Here is a 17,758-nt window from a genome sequence, read left to right on the forward strand (position 1 = left end):
TGCTGGGGGAAGCCCCTGGCGCTGGGCACGGGGCGAGGGCGGGCGGCTGTGCGAGCCCCGGGTGCCAGGGCGGGGAGAGCGGGTTGCCTCTGGGGAATCCCGCCCTTTCGCTCTCCCGCCTGGAAAGTTAAGTCAGGGCTGGGCCGAGCCCTGATGGGGGAAAAGTTATCTCTGCTCGCCAGCTGGGCCGTGGGCCAGCGAGGGCCCGCCCGCGTCTGCTTCCCTTGGCCGGTGAGCTGTGGGGGAGCGCCTGTACGGGTGGAGGCTGGTGGAGGTCACTGGTTGGAGCGTCCTTTGGGGTCCCTCCCAGGGACGTGCTGTATCACGCCACCCGGAGTTGCCTTTTCTCTGCTTCGGCCAGTTTATTTGTAGTGAGACGGCGCTGGTTTGCCAGCCGTGGCGCTGGGTGGGCCGCTCCCTGCCTGTGCGGCTGCTCCTGGTCCCTTCCACAGCTACGGGTGAGGAGGGACAGGCAGGGCAGTCACAGAATCACCTCGGTTGGAAAAGACCTTGAAGATCACCTAGTCCAACCATACCATTTGGCTTCCTCAGGGTTGCACGTTCAGCACAGCTGAATATGGCCCAAACAAATCACGCTGATAACAGCACCATTCTCTTAGCGTGGGCAAAGTGTGGGAAAGTTTCAATTATTTTCCCTTACAAGATTCAAGGTCATGATCTATGGTCAGGGTAACCTTAGTTATAAGATTATAGCAAAGATTATTATAAATTAGTTTTTCAGCTTTCCATGGCAAAAACGTATTAGCTTTATAGTTCACATTGGTTTGGGTCGTAATTAGATTCTCCGGGGTCTACATTGTGGACTTTTTCAGCAGCTAGCACAGAAAGACCAGTGCTGTTGTGGGTTTTAGTCGCTATGTAACCTTAACAAAGAAAATAATAGGATAAAAATATCTTTAAAGAAACAAACCTTCAAGTATAAAAAAAATAAAATCCAAGCTTTGGAGGGTGTTTTAGTTAAGTGTCTATTAAGACGAGTATGGACAGGATATGGATTTCTGACTCACTTTCTTCAAGTCTACAAGACTGTTGTCTTTTATCTTCAAGAGTTAAGACCACTACTGAAAGACAAATGGAGCAGAGACTATTCTGTCTGTACATTATTCAAAAAGATTGCATATCCTAGGCATAATGCTCCCATATCAAAAATGCCAATTTTTCCTACAGTGATTTATTATATTTTTGAGTTCTGATGTTCATCTAGGATTAAAATAACCAGATTTTCTTTTGTGAATGAATCAAAATTTATATTTTATGGTCAGATGACTGCCAGAAGCCCCTTTTTGGTCAGCAGTGTCTTTTGCAAAGATGAAGCCTTTCATTTCTATGGAAGGTAGATCTACAAAGTGTAGTTCCTTATGACAAGAAGAGGAAATTACAGAATTTGCGAATGAACTTCCATTGACATTCCAGGCTCTAAAATGGAAAGAGAATCCCCTCTGATACTGACTCTATTGAATTTCTTTCTACAAAGAAAATATTAAAAGATACAAAAAGGGGACTAGTTTAGGTAGAAAAGATGTAAAAGGTCTATTTTGTATGAAATAACGATAAAGAATATAAAAAGGGACAGCTGCATATATTAACATGGATTCAATAATAAGTACCAATGCACTGAAAATCCAAGCTTCTCCAAAGGACAGAGTTAATGGTGTTTTCAAAAGAAACAATTTCTTATGATAAAAGAACATAGAATCTAAAGTCTCAAAGGCAGGTATGAAGGTATTCAGATCTTTTTCTAGAGTACCTCAGTGACTAGTTCTCTTATTTTCCCTATCTTTATTTTCCCCACACTTTTCTCCCCTTCCCCTTCTTTCAGTCTATCAGATAAAATTGGCAAAATGTATGAACTATTAAATTAATCATAAAATGCAAACATTTTGAAGAACTTCGATAATGCAATATGTTTGTCCACTTCCTGATGCTGCTTGGAATATCTGTCTTTGAAATCAGTAAAATGCTGGAATATAAGTTAAAAATAAACCAAATGGTTCCCTAGGCCCCTGAAAAATGTGAGACTTTAGATCTGAACTCCTCAGATAATTTTACATGTTACAAACTAACAATTTGATACATGAGAAGGTACTAAAATGTGTTTCAAAAGGACAGCATAAAGTCACCTGATTCTATTTCACTTGATTTTAACAATCCATTAAGAAGAAAAATAAAATATGTAATAGATTACTTCTCTACCCTCCAGCAACCTGACAAGTCATCTTTTCCTTCTTTTCAGAAAAGACTGTCTAGAGAGTGGTGAGAATCACTAGCAATTAGTACCTGAAATAATCAAGTTTTTTTTTAAAATGTATCTGAAAAATTAAACAAAATTCAAGTCTGTATGAGAAGTTTTTATTTCTGCTGTATGCTCCAAAGTGGGAAGGGAATAACTGATTCTGATTTCTCTTCAAAAAAATCTTTTGATCATCCTTAAAACTTATGAAATTCTATGTTAATTAAATTTACTCTTGAATTCTTTGTATGGAGATGGCTGCAGTCAGGGTAAAATACTCAGCTGTGAGAGAGGAAAAGAGATAGCAAAAGCTTTCCTGCAGACATCAATGACAGAGTAGTAGCAAAATGGAGGCATGCAGAATACAGCTTTTTTAGATACTGAAGAACATTCTGAGTGTGTGGCTAAAGTTATAACTTCTTTTTCACACCGTGTTGCAAAGTGTAGTGCTAGCAGTTGGAATAAGACAGATACTTGTTCACTTGGGTACGCTGGAAACTGAAGTTGATAAATTGGTTGTAGGTACTAAATTACATATAAATAAGTTTCCAAGTTTTGCAGTCTGAGTTTGACAGCTTGAAAATACTGATGGAAGTTATGATAAAAGTCAACATACATAGGCATTTGTAGAAAGACACTCTATATTATTTATTGCAGGTCACATCTGAAAACTGTATTAATTGCAGTGCTATCAAGTATTTTTGTAGACAATTATATTTTCTGCATGAAATCAGGCTTACACTGAATATTTCATGGGTGTTGAATTTTTCACCCAGTTAGGAAGGTGGGCTAGATTTGGAATTTTTAGCATTTTCCATATTTATTATAAGAATAAGAAGTTTAGGGAATTGGGAAGAGGGGTTGAATACTGACCCTTGTTGACTTTAATGGAGCTGAAATGTCCTTGGAGAGCATAAATGAGTCTTTCGTTACAGAAAAGATTTTAGTGCTTCACTGAGACTAAAGAGAGAAAAGATAAAAACAAAATTAAGCTATCAATGATACAGAAGCTAAACTTTTATGATAGATGTTTTATTTGATTACATTTGTAAGGAATGTGAGAGAAACAGATTACTTGAAGCATTGTTAAATCAAGTGAATAGAAAAATCAGTAAAATACTAATTCATTTAATTTGGCCAGTGAAGAGTATGTTGATGTTAAATAAAATGAAGAGATATTGCAGATATGGGACAAAATTTAGGACTACTGTAAATTATTAAATTTGCTTATATTTGGATAGATTTTTGCCATCTGGTAGTAATATACTTTATAGTTATCAGTCATGTAAGGAGAGTCATTTTTTGGGATCTGCCAATACTACAACCTCACTTCCTAATCCACATTGCTATATTAGTTACAATATTGAAATGAGATTATAGAAGCATGTTTTATCAGTGTAACTGTCCTAGCGATGATTAATTTACTAAAGAGAATGCTATGATTAGATCAACACAGTAGTTTTTGAAATACTACTAATACCTGAAAAATGTATTTTGCTTTTCTGTACATTATTAAAATTGAAAGGTGACTAAAGAATTGTTGAAAATAAATCCAGCAGTTTATGCTTTTCTTGCCCCCTGCTCTCTTAAAGTGAATCTTCTAAAAGAACTTTTGTTACTCAGTGTTTTTTTAGGAACTTTTTTTGTGAAAAGTACTTTCCTTTGTATATATCTCTGTAAAGAGTGCATTGAAAATAGTTAAAATTCAAGTTTCTGAAGAATTGTAATACTAATGTTATTCCCAGTGAGTTTACTGTCAATGCCAGTGTGAAGTGTACTGTAGGTGCAGGTAGCTGTACATCAGTATAATGGTTACTGGCTTCTGTGAAGTGTTCAAAGTTGCAAGGGACAGATATACAGAAATATTTAGGTACTGGATGAGGTGGACAGGTTGAATACAGAACCAGTGAGTTAAGCACCTCTTTCAGATCTCCAATTCTTTCTCTAAAATTGATCCATATTTAGATTTTACTTTTGTTGAACTTTAATTGGTAAAGAAACACCATATGGCTATAGTCTTTTCAGATTTACAGATCAGTTATATTTAAATTACTGTATAAATAGAAATGAAAGCATGTTATTAAAGATTTAATCAGTTTGAAATGTAGGAATGGCATTCTTCTGAAAGTGACAGCATATATGAAGAATGATTATCTACCAAAAATGCTTTTCTTAGAAGGTTATGGAATTCTGCTCACAAGCTTTCTGATATTTCTCCCTTATAATATGGACAAGTACAATACAACATACCCCATCAGAGTGGCCTTTAAGTGTTTTATTGGTTACATGTGACTTTTATAATTTTGAATATTGGAAAGTATAAGGATTAAGATCCTCTTTTAAAAGATCACAAGGACAGTAAGTGTATTCTTGTTCTCAAAATTGCATGATCACACAGAGTAAGTGAAACTTGGAGAACTAACTTTGAAATATGTTTTATATCACAATTCTAGTGCAGATAGTAAAATCTAGTCAGTTTAATAGAAGATGTTAGGATGGCAGATTTTGAAAATAAGGTACAATTACTTAGTGTAAATAGGATTAATCTAATTTTTAAACAGTAAAATATTTATTTGGCATAATTTAAAATTGGATATTGCCTCTTAAAATAGATAATTTGCAGCCTGTCAAGTCACAGTTGAAATTAAAAAAACCTTTAAATTTTAAGTTAAAAAGTTAAAAAAACCCAAAACACAAAAGATCAGAAAATTATTTCCCCGTCTAAGTCTTAGGAATCTGTAGAATGTTTTAATATTAAATATTTCTTCTAATTTAGAAGATAATGTACCTTGCCAATACATACTGCAAAAGTAACAAAGACAGAGCAGTATGCTCCATGATGACACATTTATGAATTTATTTTGATAGTAATTTTACTTCTCTAAAAGTTTTTATTTTGCAAGCAAAAATAGGTTGTCATATATAGCATATATATGGATATTTATTGACCAGAGTGTCATGGTAAAGAGGCTGCTTGCAATAATCCTGTGTAACAACACATTTTTGGGAATTGAAAGGACTCAAGTATCCTCAGATGTTGATTATTAGGGAATTCCTAGGGTTAAGCATCCTGCAGGACTGACTCTCAAAGTAGTAAAAGTAATGACAAGTTAAATTGCAATACTAGTCTTTGTCATAATCACTTAAGGGTGCAAGTACTTAGAAGAAAAATTAGCTCATGATTCTAAATTATGGTGCAAACATTCTGATGGATTCTATGTTCTGTTCTATTTTAAGATTGTGAATATTACCTCCATGCCTGATATTTTCCCCAAATGAAGAATCAGTGTATTTAGTATCTCACATCTGTCTTCTGTGCAGAAATCTCTGCTGGAATGGAGAAAGAAAAGTTTGCATAACAACTTGCCATAAAGACAAATGAGCTTGAGGTGCGTGTTTTCTGTAATACAGTAGTTCATTGCTTTGATTTTTAATCACTTTCAGTTTTTAAAAGAACCTAGTTGTATGGCGCTATTTTGTGGTACTATTGCAATATTTGTCGTTATGTCCCATGTAGTCAAGAAGGATGCTTGTTATAGCTGATGATATAAACTCAGGCACTGTTATGATAGTTTTTTGTTAGTTGACACATCTGATATTTTAATTCCAGCTGGATACTAGAATATAACTAACCTAAAATAAAGTAAACATCTAAACTGATGTTTACTGGCATTCCCTTGGTGCTTCTGTGGGATTAGATTTTGAATACTGATGTAGGATCATGGCTGTGAAAATACTGTGTCAGTATTCTCTCTGAGATCGGTTTAAGTAGGGAGACAGCTTTCTAAAAGACAAATGTTAGGAAGAGAAATATTTTTAAAAGGTATTTCAGTTCACACATTTGTTAGGTTCTAAAGTAAGTCTTTCTAAAAATTAAGTTGGTGTGTCTCTTGGCAGTTATCAAATGATATTTGCTGCTCTTAATCTGTGGAGGAGGTTACCCAGGTTATACACTAATTGTCACAAGTGAAGAGACTTCCAAACTAACTCCATCCCAAATCTCGAAGCAGTATAGGTGTGCTCACTAAGGGTTGCACTGGGTAGACTTAACAGGTCAGCAAATTTTGAATTCCACAGCAGTGTCATTTGTCTTCTATTTTCTCATTACAATATTAAATTTAGGAGACTGTAATTTGCAAGGGGGCTGTATTATCCCTTTTTTATCAGATTCCATTTGTCCAGTGTTACCCCAAATGCTTGAGAGTTGGCTCCTGTTTTGAATTTACTCCTATCCTGTTGCCCAGCAGCAACAGAAGGACAGATGAAATTATTCCATTCATTCCAATTCCACTCATTCATAGCTTTGGCTATGATACTTGGTCAAAGTAAACACAGTATTTTTTCTTTAAGGAAGAAAATTTTAAAAGATTTTCTTTAGTTTCCTGTAGGATATCAGCCCATTTGTAAGTTCTAGGGGGAATAACTGGATTAAATAATCCATAATAAATAATCGTAATAAAACTACACTTTGAAGCAGCCATTTGGACTGGAGACCTTCTAAGGTCTTTTCCAAACTGAATTATCCTGTGATCCTGTATCAGTGTGAACAGTGGTGATCTGCATAACTGACTGATTCTTCTGCTGTGTCCTGGACTTTGAGCCACCTATCTTATCACTTAACATATCTGAGAAAAAATAGGTTCTGTATTTCCCATTGGTATATATCTTTGGACCAACATGATGTATATTATATAGTTTTATATGTATATATACGTATATTCTGTAGGTATATATATTGTTTTAGACCATCTTGATGTATATTTTTATTTACAGGAACAGTAGTGTTCCAATTAATCAGTTTTCTAATTTGATGTGTTTTTATTGCAAATCAAAAAGAAAAAAAAAATATATGAAGCTTTGGTATGCCTTCGCTTTCTTTCAGAAAGTAGCTGTAGTCTTTGTAAGAATGGTATCAAGCTTTCTCATATTTATTTTTTTTTTTTAAATTGACTCTTCTGTGCCCCTGACCTTTGTTTTGCAAGAACTTTGGTTTATACTTTATTGCCACTTTTTTTAATCTCAAGGCAGAGGAGAGCTCTTTAAATCAGGGTAACACTGGGTCTTGACAGTGAGGTACATAAACTATGAACTAAATCCCTTGCTCGCATCTGCATTGCATGAGTGTTCACAGGAATCTCATGATCTTTTCAAATATACCCTAGCTCCAGCTGTTAGGCAGTGGACTCAAAACCAAAGCTTTAATGAATTCTCTGAGATGGTCTCCTTTTTCATTGTAAACTTGTGGATCAAGGAAACATAAGATACTACCAGTTCTCTTACAGAACCTGAACAGTCTTTATTTGACTTGTGAAATAAGCTATGAATGAGGGGTTTGGTAACATTTCTTGGAAGGCTCTACGCTGCTTTTCTGTAGAGAGAGTAATACAAATCCCTTGCTGTCATATTCAGCAGATGGCAGCATGCATGTTAACTGGCTGGGTATCTGCTCAAATCTTTAAACTGCTATGCCATATTGACTAGCAAAGTAATTAATTTGTCAGTGTCTTTAAGGTCAATCACAGTGGAAGCTTTCAGTGTGTTAATGTAAAAAATCATCTTTACCCTGAGGGGGCACTGTCACAGCAGGTAGGATTTAATTGTGGAATTATATTGCTTTCCTCCTAGAATACAACTGTGTTGGAAGAAGGAAAACATGTAAGACCAGTAGAGTGCAGTTCAGCACCCTGGTGTTTAAAACATTAAAGCACAGATTTAACATTTCCACACATACCTATCTTGAGTGGTACCAGGATCAGGGCCTGGGAATTAGGTCATGACAGGTCATGCAAAAAAATATAAAATGCCATGACCAAGGAAATGTTTAAGTGTGACTTTTCAATAGCAATACTCATGTCTTCTGAATTTGGCTGATTTTTTTGTATAAGACCAGATCAAATGTGGTGTAGATGCCATATTATCAAACACCTGAATATGAGCAGTGAAGGCATATAATAACTGTCTAAGACAATGTCAGGTAGAGAAATCCCTCTATTTTCCAGTCTACACAGGAGATTGCAAGGTGTTTTTTATTGTTAGTGTTCTTATCAGACTTGCAGAAGCAGGAATAATAGGGTACGGAAAACAAAATCTAGAATGTTATTTAGAATGTTTCAGTTATCTTTTTTTCCCCCCCATTTTTAAGTGATTTTCTGGTCTCAGAGAAAAAGGTATTTGTTTACATATTGATTTATATTAGTTCTAGACTTTTCTACACTTGTATAAAGTCATGTCTGTTTCATACTAAGTTCCTACTTAGATTTAGCTTGCCTTGTCTTTATATTGATAACTGGCTTTCTCCAGAAGATTAAGGCGTTTGATGATAAATACCTGCCTACTACTGTAGGGGTCTCTCAGAATGTAGGAGGAACTGTGTAAGGTAATAGGCTGTAAGATCCCCATTCTAAACATTAAGTATCTGTAAAGGGTATGATGTCCCTTAAGCCCAATTTAACATGTTAGACAAAAAAGGTGTCAAATGAGTGATTGACTTACTGAAGAGCTTCATTTTACTGAGATTAAATTTTGAATTATGTACCTACTTTGTGTTCACTTGCTCTTCATCTCTAAACTTTTTTTCGGTAGGATGGAAATAGAAGATTGATGTTGCAGGAGAAAATATGACCCTAAAATGACTCTTATTCTTGTTTGAGGCATAGTTGCTTCTTGCAATATTCATGAAGAAGTATGTAGACAATGACTGTGAAGTCCTGATGAACTGATTTTGTAGGTTTGTGGTTGTGTATGTGTATATAACTTTAATATTCTCTCCTTTGTAAAGCACACTGTATCCTACTTCCATATTTGCAATTGGTACTGAAAATTCAACTTTAAAATGGAAGACATAATGATATTTTTGTAATCCAAGAATTTTTGATCTGCCAGTGACCTTATAAGTGAAGAAAAGACAGTTGAGAGCACTAGGAAAATATCTGTGTTACTGGATTGCTGCTGTCACTATGTGATAAATATTGACATTTACAAGAGAACAAATGGAAACATTTTGAATTTCTGTTTCATGGAGAATTGATATTTTGGACATTTTTTTCATTCTGAATTTATGTAAAATGTATTTCTGAGAATTTTTGAAGATATTTCATGCATAAATTTTGTCGAATTTTAATTATTACATACCTCCTTTAAATTCCTTAATTTTCCAGTGAAGCCTGTTATTTTAATAATGTTTCTCAGATAAAGTTCTTTGTGAAAAGATGAAGAATAGCTGGAATAGTTTTTCTCTGTAATGATTAAATATCCAGATGTTATATCATGCTATGTTTTTAAATACTGACTTGGAAGGAATATTATATAAAAAAATAATTAGAGGCTAATTTGGCAGTATGAGTACAAGTAACAGTGTGCACTGTATTTTAAAATTATTTATAGATGTTTTGAGAAATATGTATGTTGAACTTGAGAGAAACAGCTAATATTGATTGGTTGATTGTCAAAATTACTCTTTTTCTAGAGTTAGGATGATTTAAAAAAATATTTCCATCTTAAAGGACTTTAATGAAAGTTTTCATTAGCTTAATTACTTTGTGTGTCAGAAGAATATTTTTAAATTTTTATGTTGTTAATCTGGCTTGTTAGATTGTGGTACATTTTGATTCTTGTATAAATAATTTTGATTGCTCATTTCAGTCAGGTTGTGACATAATTTAAAAATGTTATTTAAAAGTTCTGTTGTGACATTTTTAACTCAATACAAAATCAAAAAGTACCCTCCAAACTCTGATTGAAACATGTTTATAAAATGGAAATTATTACTGTAAAATAAAAAGTTAAATAATTCATTTCAATATGCATTTTAAAATGCATATGATTTTTCCCTATATTTCAGCCAACTCTAAAAGATAAGCACACTGAGTTTGGAATTCACTCATTCAAAAAGTGGGATAACACTGTAGTACTTTATATCCCTTAGAACCACAGCAAGATCCTAAGAACTACTGCATTTCAAATAATGATACAATAGTGCTTTGTTTTGGAACTTTCAGTATTACAAAAAGAAATAGGGTTTGTTTTTGCTTTTTGTTTTTAGTAGAGACAACCATTTCTGTCATGAACTGCCTGCATCTTTGCGTTGGCAGTCACCTGCATCTTGCAGATTCTTTATGTTAAGTCTGTATGCAGAAGTTATTTGCAACTTGGTCACTCTTGATTCCAATTTGGCAGTGCAGTGGCTCAAGTAATTTGCTCATTGATTCACATCTCTCCTTATCTAGCGGACAATCTAATGCTTAGGTTGGCTATAGCAGATGTACAGGCCATTTAAATAAACAGCAGGAGAATTTTTTCAGCCACATATTTGTGAATACTGCTATCAACCAATACATAGTTAGTTTTGATTTTATTATTATTTTTTATTCTGAAGCTTTTTTTGTTGTCTTACTGAAATATTTGACAGTTTAGCAGAGTCAGTATAACATGGGACTGTTTTGCACCATACATTTTTGTGATGGAGAAAAGAGTAGAACTTCTCAAAGGTCTGTGCATAACCTTCAGCAAGGTTTTAAAATCAACAATGATGCCTTGTGAGTTGAGTGTACCTTATCACAGTTAAGGCTCTTGGGATGTCATACAGAACTGATGATGTCTATCTGTGCACACATTGATTATACATGCATTAAATACTATTTTTTTGCTGGTTAATATCTAGAGTTAAGCCCAGAATTAGATACTACTCTTGGCTTGTGCTTTTAGGGTGATCTTTTGTTTGGCTCTGTCCCGTTCCAAAGTTGGGGGAGGTTGTGATACAATCCCAAGAGCGAGATTAAGACACAAACGAATTCAAATGCCATATACTCAAAACAGGTTTTTATTAATAAAAAGGTGAAGAGGGGTAGCAATAGGACAGAATGGAAGGAAAAGGCAGAAATAAAGCAGGGATGCGGGATAGGGCTGCGAGAATAGTCACCACCATGGATCCAGCGGCGTCCCGTTGGTCCTCAGCCTTCAGTTCTTCTTGTGGTGGATGCACATGGCTCTGGCTTCGATAGCTGATGCACACAAAGAGCAAGATTTTCTGCTGCCTTTTTAAGTTCATCGTACCCTCTGATCAGCATATCTGCTCGCCTTTAGTTTTTTTTTCCTCTGGTCCAACAGGTTTTCTTACATCTGGCTTCAGTGCAGGAACATTTACTTCTTGTCAGTTCATTAGCAATGCACCATGCATGGGCTCTGGCCTACACAACAGAGCCACAAACGGCTACAGGATGGGGCCAACTCAGTACAGGGCTGCCCCTTTGAGGCTTGTCTAAAGAGTCCAGACAATGCAACCACAAAGAAGTGGGGGGTGCATCCTTCCATACACTCCCGCTTCTCTGGGCAGCATCCCCCAGACCAATGCACCGGCCGCAGCAGCTTCTCTTGGAGTTTGCACAGACACAAGCAAGCTTTGAGACTGTCGTGCGACATTTCAGTCTCTCAGAGGCTCCAAACTTGTTGGAAATTACTTATATCTTAGTTTCCTGGAGAGGACACCTAAGCCAGAGTGGTGTTTCTGAAGTTATGTTAAACAGCTTGTCCTGGTTCAGCTAGGATAGGGTTAAGTTTCCCCAGCAGGGAGGGGGAAGGGATCTCCAGGCAGGTTATTCACACCATGCTGGTGTCAGATCCAGGCACAGGAGCACGGCAATTTTTTCCTTGGTGGCTTTGGTGGTAGGGAGCACGCGAGCGAGCTGTCTGTAACCATTGCTGTATTTCTCTGTATATCTTGTCTTGTTTACTGTTATTGCTGTTTATTGTTGTTATCGTTGCTACTGTTGTTGTTCAGATTGCTTAATACACTGTTGTATTAAATTTCTTCTTATTTTAACCCGGGGTTTGTGCCTTACTTGTGTCCGAGGGTGGGGGAGGGACAACGGCAACATGGTCTCTGGCCATGGCAGGGCTTAAGCCAACACAGAGCTTAAGTCTGACCAAAATTTTTCAAAGTGAGTATTTAAAGATCAAGAATTAATAACAGAGATAACGACAAATTTTCAGTGATGTATTTGTTTACAAGAGGAATGTGGGAATGGAAATGTCATTGAATCCTGGCCCCAGTATTGCATGTGACCCTTTTGCCAGACAATTATGCTGCATCCTGAAACTGGCTGGGGAATTTATAAAGGTAGATGTCTTAGAGCCTCATAGCCAATCTGTGAAGCCGATCTTTGATATGACCTGAATGGATATTTGAAACATTCCAGGCAAATGACCAGGAGGGTGCATGTGGAGGTGGAAAGCATTTTTCACAACAGAAAAAGAACTGTAAGACACAGTGGAGGTGGAAAGAATTTCTTACAGCAGAAAGAGTACTGTAAGTTACAGTGGCTAAGTAGGTCAGCTAGAATGGTGTAAAAATGAGCACTACAGGTTTTCAAAGGGCTAGCTCTGCTTCCAGTGTTTATTTTGCAGCTCTACTATTTCATTTCTGATGATTTCTGATTTCATATTCCCCACACTGTTAGGAAAGCATTGCTAATAATTTATTAAATAATTTGGGTATAGAAACACAGACTTTCAAATCTGTTAGTCCCAAGAGAAGAGAAAAACAAACCCATGTGTGATGAACCATACATCAGGGATGAGAACATTCTACAGTTCACCTCTTAAGCCCAGGTGATAGGCCCATTCAAAAGCTCAGTGTCAAGACATCTGGCGTCCTCTTTTTTGATACCTTCTGGATATACTAGTTATAATTGAAGTCTTCAACCTGAATCCATAGAGCCTGATGTTACTGTGAGACTCTTATGATAGGGCCTCTACTCTCTTGCCATCCTCCAGTAAAACAACCACAGTCAGAAAAGAATCACACTGTTTCCATTCTGTGTTTCATATGTTAGAGGCTTCCCTTCTACACCTATCCTTTGAGAACATAACTCCTGTAATATAGGAGGTATTTTCCCAACTAATTGATTTCTGCTGTTAATACAAAGTGTGAGTTCAGGTGGATCTTCTGTAAAAGTCAAGAGCTAACTATTATGATATATTTGACAGGATTTAAGTAATACAATGCACAAATCGGTGTTCCTATTCTTTTTACAAGTGTATTAGTTTCTTAACTGATTAAAGAAGACTGGAGAGAAAGTAAGGCTTTATTCACATAATAACATATTTTTCTTTTATTTGTGTTTAAAGGCAAACATTTACTTTCTCATGTTTGGATTTCTTACAAAATAAATGCCAGTGTAAAATAACAGCTCAAAATATTAATGTAACATTAGCAGAATAGTTTGAAGGAAGAAAAACAATTACCTGTAGACCAGGAAGTCTAAAAATCTTTTCACAGACAGACTTTAAACATTAGTTTTGACTAATTCATTCAGCCAAGAAAACCAACAGTTTGGACCCCTGTAAGCTTTCAATGTGATTCCATTACAGCTGTCACTCAGCTGTGCTGAGATGCTTACACTCAAATTATAGGTTATTGGCACTATCTAGGGCCATAGTACTGAATATTTTCCATATAAATCCATTGCAGTGGAAATTGTTTACCTTAAAGAAATGGCCAAAACTGTTCAAATTATTATAGTCAGTTTTTGTGTGGAGACATTTCATACTTTAATGCGGTTAGGCATAGTATGAAACAAGGAAAATTTCTCATTTGCCAGAACTGAGAGATTAACCAGGAAGAGAATGATAAAAGCTTATAAATCTATAGTGGCTTACAAATTCTTCATGTGAGTTAGTTATCTGGAAAGTTACTGAAGTCCTTACTGTGATAACAAAATATTTGTTGTGGGCATCTCTTTGTTTAGTTTAATCACTGGATGCTAGAAGTCACAGAGAAGGCATACAATGGCTCCAGACAAACTTCTGACAGGGGCTGGAATAAAGCCCTGAATCGTTGAGAAGATGCTGTATAGGACTTCTGTTGGTAAGATATGAGGCTTAAGTTCAACAAAATGGTAAATACTTGGAAATAATGGTAAAAAAAAAAAAAAAAGTGATGCTTTTTAGAGAACTGCTTTGACAGTAACTAACTGACAAGAGATGCACTATGTTGGAAAGTCTTTGAGTTGACTAGCTTGTTTTGTTTGGTCCTGTTTCCTACAGGGTGAAAAAAGGTAGTCATGTTGTTTATTTCTTCCTTCAGCTTTCTTTTATTTTTTTGAAATTAGATGTTGGCAAATTTCATTTTAAGAGAGGAATAGATGTGTCAAAGAAATTAATTTAATACTGGCTTTGCAGAAGAATGTATTAGTGGCGGTACAGAGGACAGACCTACATTAACAGTGTCCTCAGAGAAAGGATGTTATGTTATACTGTTCTGTTTGACTTGCTAGCTAGATGATCAGCATACCTTTACTTCTGAACCAGTCATGGCCAAAGGAATTTCTTACACATCTGATATTGAGAAGTCCTTGGACAAGGTGGGTGCACTTTGAAAGAGAAGGGTTCTTAATCATTTATTATGCTGTTTGCAGATAGAAAAATCTTCAGTTGGAGTTGATGACATCAGTTTGATGGTTCCTTGTTAAATAATCCAATTTCTGTGTACAATTGCTTGGAAAAGTGTATTTTGAATTTATCAGTTCTCAAATAGGTAGATGCCTGTATGTATACTAGGTAGGTCTGTGACAAAATATATTAGAATATAGTACTAATCTGAATTACCTTCTAGACCTGTAGCTATCATTTATGTTCAAACACTCTTGAGTTATGCTTCAAATAGAAGAGTAACGTTACCTTTGAATTAGCAGCTTGACTGGGCTAGCAGATGGATATTGTTCCCTTACTCTCTTAGATTCTATAGGAACGTGGTTAGCTATGTTCAAAATGTAGTTCCACAATGAATTGTCTTCACCTAAATGAAACTAACACATTCTGCAAATTCTGATTGTTTGAAAACACCGAACTAGAAGCTCTTGATATTATTCAGCCTTCTAAACAGAGAATATTTCGCCTAAATAGATTTAGAAAATTAATTCTTCAAAATATATTGACATTATGCTAAAAAAGAAAAACTACTGAAATGCTGGGGTTTCAACCCCAAGCCCCAAATTAAGGTTGACATATGGGTGATTCGCACAGCCCTTCCCAAAGGGGGGGTGAGTTTGCCTTTAGGCTTCCCTCCAGGGTGTGGCCGGCCTTGCAGGGAGAGCCATTGGGTAAATGAGCCCCAGGTGTTCTGCATTAAGTAACCAAGGGTCAGGTGTCCCACTTAGGGATAAAAGCTGGGACCACTTGCAGGAAGGGGCAGTGTCTGTCTGTGAGGTGGATGTGCTTTGCAGAGTTCCCTGTTGGGGAAGGACCTCCCACCTCCCCTGGAACTGGGCTTCAGTCAGGTCTGGCTTTTGTAAATGTGGGCTGTGTAGAGATTCAGTATGTGGCTTCCTTGGTTTTATGTATTTGGTTTGTTGACTTGGTTGTCTCCTGTCCCTTCTGTGGGAGACTACATTTCACTACTTATTGCACCCATTGTTGGTCATGTGATGTTGTTGGGGTCAGTGGGATTGATGTTGATTGTGTATAATCTGACTGACTTGTTTGTCCCCCCAGTGCTCACCCATGTACTGACCCTTTTGTATTAAGTACAATTTGGTTGTTGGTTCATCTTTATGCTGGCTGTGTCCTTTATGCTAGGCCTGATAATTGCCAAAACAACTACCTCTTTGAATCAATGCTCTACAGAAGTATTGCTACATTTTTTAACAGCTTCCCTTTTTCCAAAGTATTAAATGATAGCTTTTAAAAACATGGATTTTAATGTGACTTGAGTCTCCCATTCTGTGAGCTTGACTGAAACAAGAAGATCAAAGGCACTCATATAAGACAAAAATCAGATATAAGTAGTAGGTGCTTTCTCAAGAACCTTTTCATAAGACAACAAAGATTTGTAAAGATGGCACAGCTATCCAAACTAGTAAAAGAAGATAATACAAACACTTATGTAAAATTTTGCTATTTGTATTTCAGAGCTTCCAACTGTAGTCTTCAGAATAATAATTCAGTTATGTTGGTTGAAAAGTTGCATATGAAACTTTATATGAATTTGGTTTTGTATGTATAGAACTTATGTACACACAGGAAAGACTAAATGGAACAGTTTTCATGTTTTTGCTAAACAGTTTCCAGTCTTTGTGAGGAAAAATGGTGTTTTTTTAGTAGGTAAGAAAACATCAATTAGAATGAAATCTTTCCTGTTGCTCCTGATATTTTCTGACCTGGTCAGTTGCAGATTATTTTAAAAGTTTGGAGTGGTATCTTAGAAAATGTTTACACTGCAGATATTTATTAGTAATACACATAGTAGTGGAAGGGGAATGAAGGTAAGAGAAGAGGATGGACTGTGAACAGAGGTATAAAAAGAGGGAAAGTGACAAAACCAAAAATGTTGAGTGACAAAAACATACAGAAAACAAAGAAATCAAAAGAAACAAAATTTTCTTAAGTTCTCATTACATGCTTAGGCTAAAAAGCCTGAAACTTAAGCACATCCTAAAAACACACAACTTACTAAATTTGTATTATTTTGAGTTTCAACCAACTACAGCTGAAAATGCAAGAGTACTCCCATGGCACCGTGTTTATAATATTTCCACTCAACTCTTAATCAGCAAGGACTTGCTGTATTGTCATATAACCCTGTTGCACAGCCAGAATTCTTTTTTACAGATAAGGCATTTAATAATTACAGATGGTGAGCTGACTTGAAATTTAGAAACCGTTTGATAGTTACCCGTCATTAATCTTCAGTATGCTGTTCCCAACACTCTTGGTTTGTTTATATGCATATACCTATTGCTCACATTTAATTTGCTGTCATTCAGTGTAAATGACATATATGACAGGCATAAATGGCTGAGAGCTCTATCTATTGTGTAAGTAAGGCAGCCTTAGAAATGTGCAATGTCACTTAACTTTCAGGCAGAAGAAAACAACTCCTTTAGGATATGATTGTTGCTCTTTTTCTTTTTTTCCCTGCATAACCTATGATGGTCTTAAAAGTTTAATTGTTCAGACAATGATTAAGTATCCCTTATACTGGAAAATCTTCTAGTGGTTTTTTTTTTTGTTGTCTTTATATATCGGCACCTGAGTCATAGTGAGAATTGAACAAAGACCATCTCTTAGGGTACAAATGCTGTTTGAGAAGATTTCTCAAAGAAGCAGTTACTCTGCACGAAAGCTTACCAGCTGTATTTCTATCGTGAAGTAGCATCAGAATATACGTATGCGCTAAACTGGATGGAACCTCAGTTAGGTGTAGCAAAGAATGAGTACAACTAGCTGGAATTAACCCATGTATACTTTGGCAATGCAGAGTTTACTCAATTCTTATTTTTTACCTGTGGTGCCAAGCTGATGATTTTTACCTCTCAATTTTTAATTGCATGTATAAGAGCAGCTTTGTCTTCTGGTTTCCCTTGTAGGCTCAGACTAACCGCTATTGAGCCAATATTTTGGGAACATTGAGACCTAGTCTGTTTATAAGAACCTGAGGATATTTTTGCCAGTTAAAATCAGATCAGCTGTATCATTTTGTTTCTTCATTTCAGAGAAGTAATTGCTGGAAAA

Source organism: Athene cunicularia (assembly GCF_003259725.1).
Source record: "Athene cunicularia isolate RWA chromosome 8 unlocalized genomic scaffold, athCun1 chr8_part1, whole genome shotgun sequence".
Lineage (NCBI taxonomy): Eukaryota > Metazoa > Chordata > Aves > Strigiformes > Strigidae > Athene > Athene cunicularia.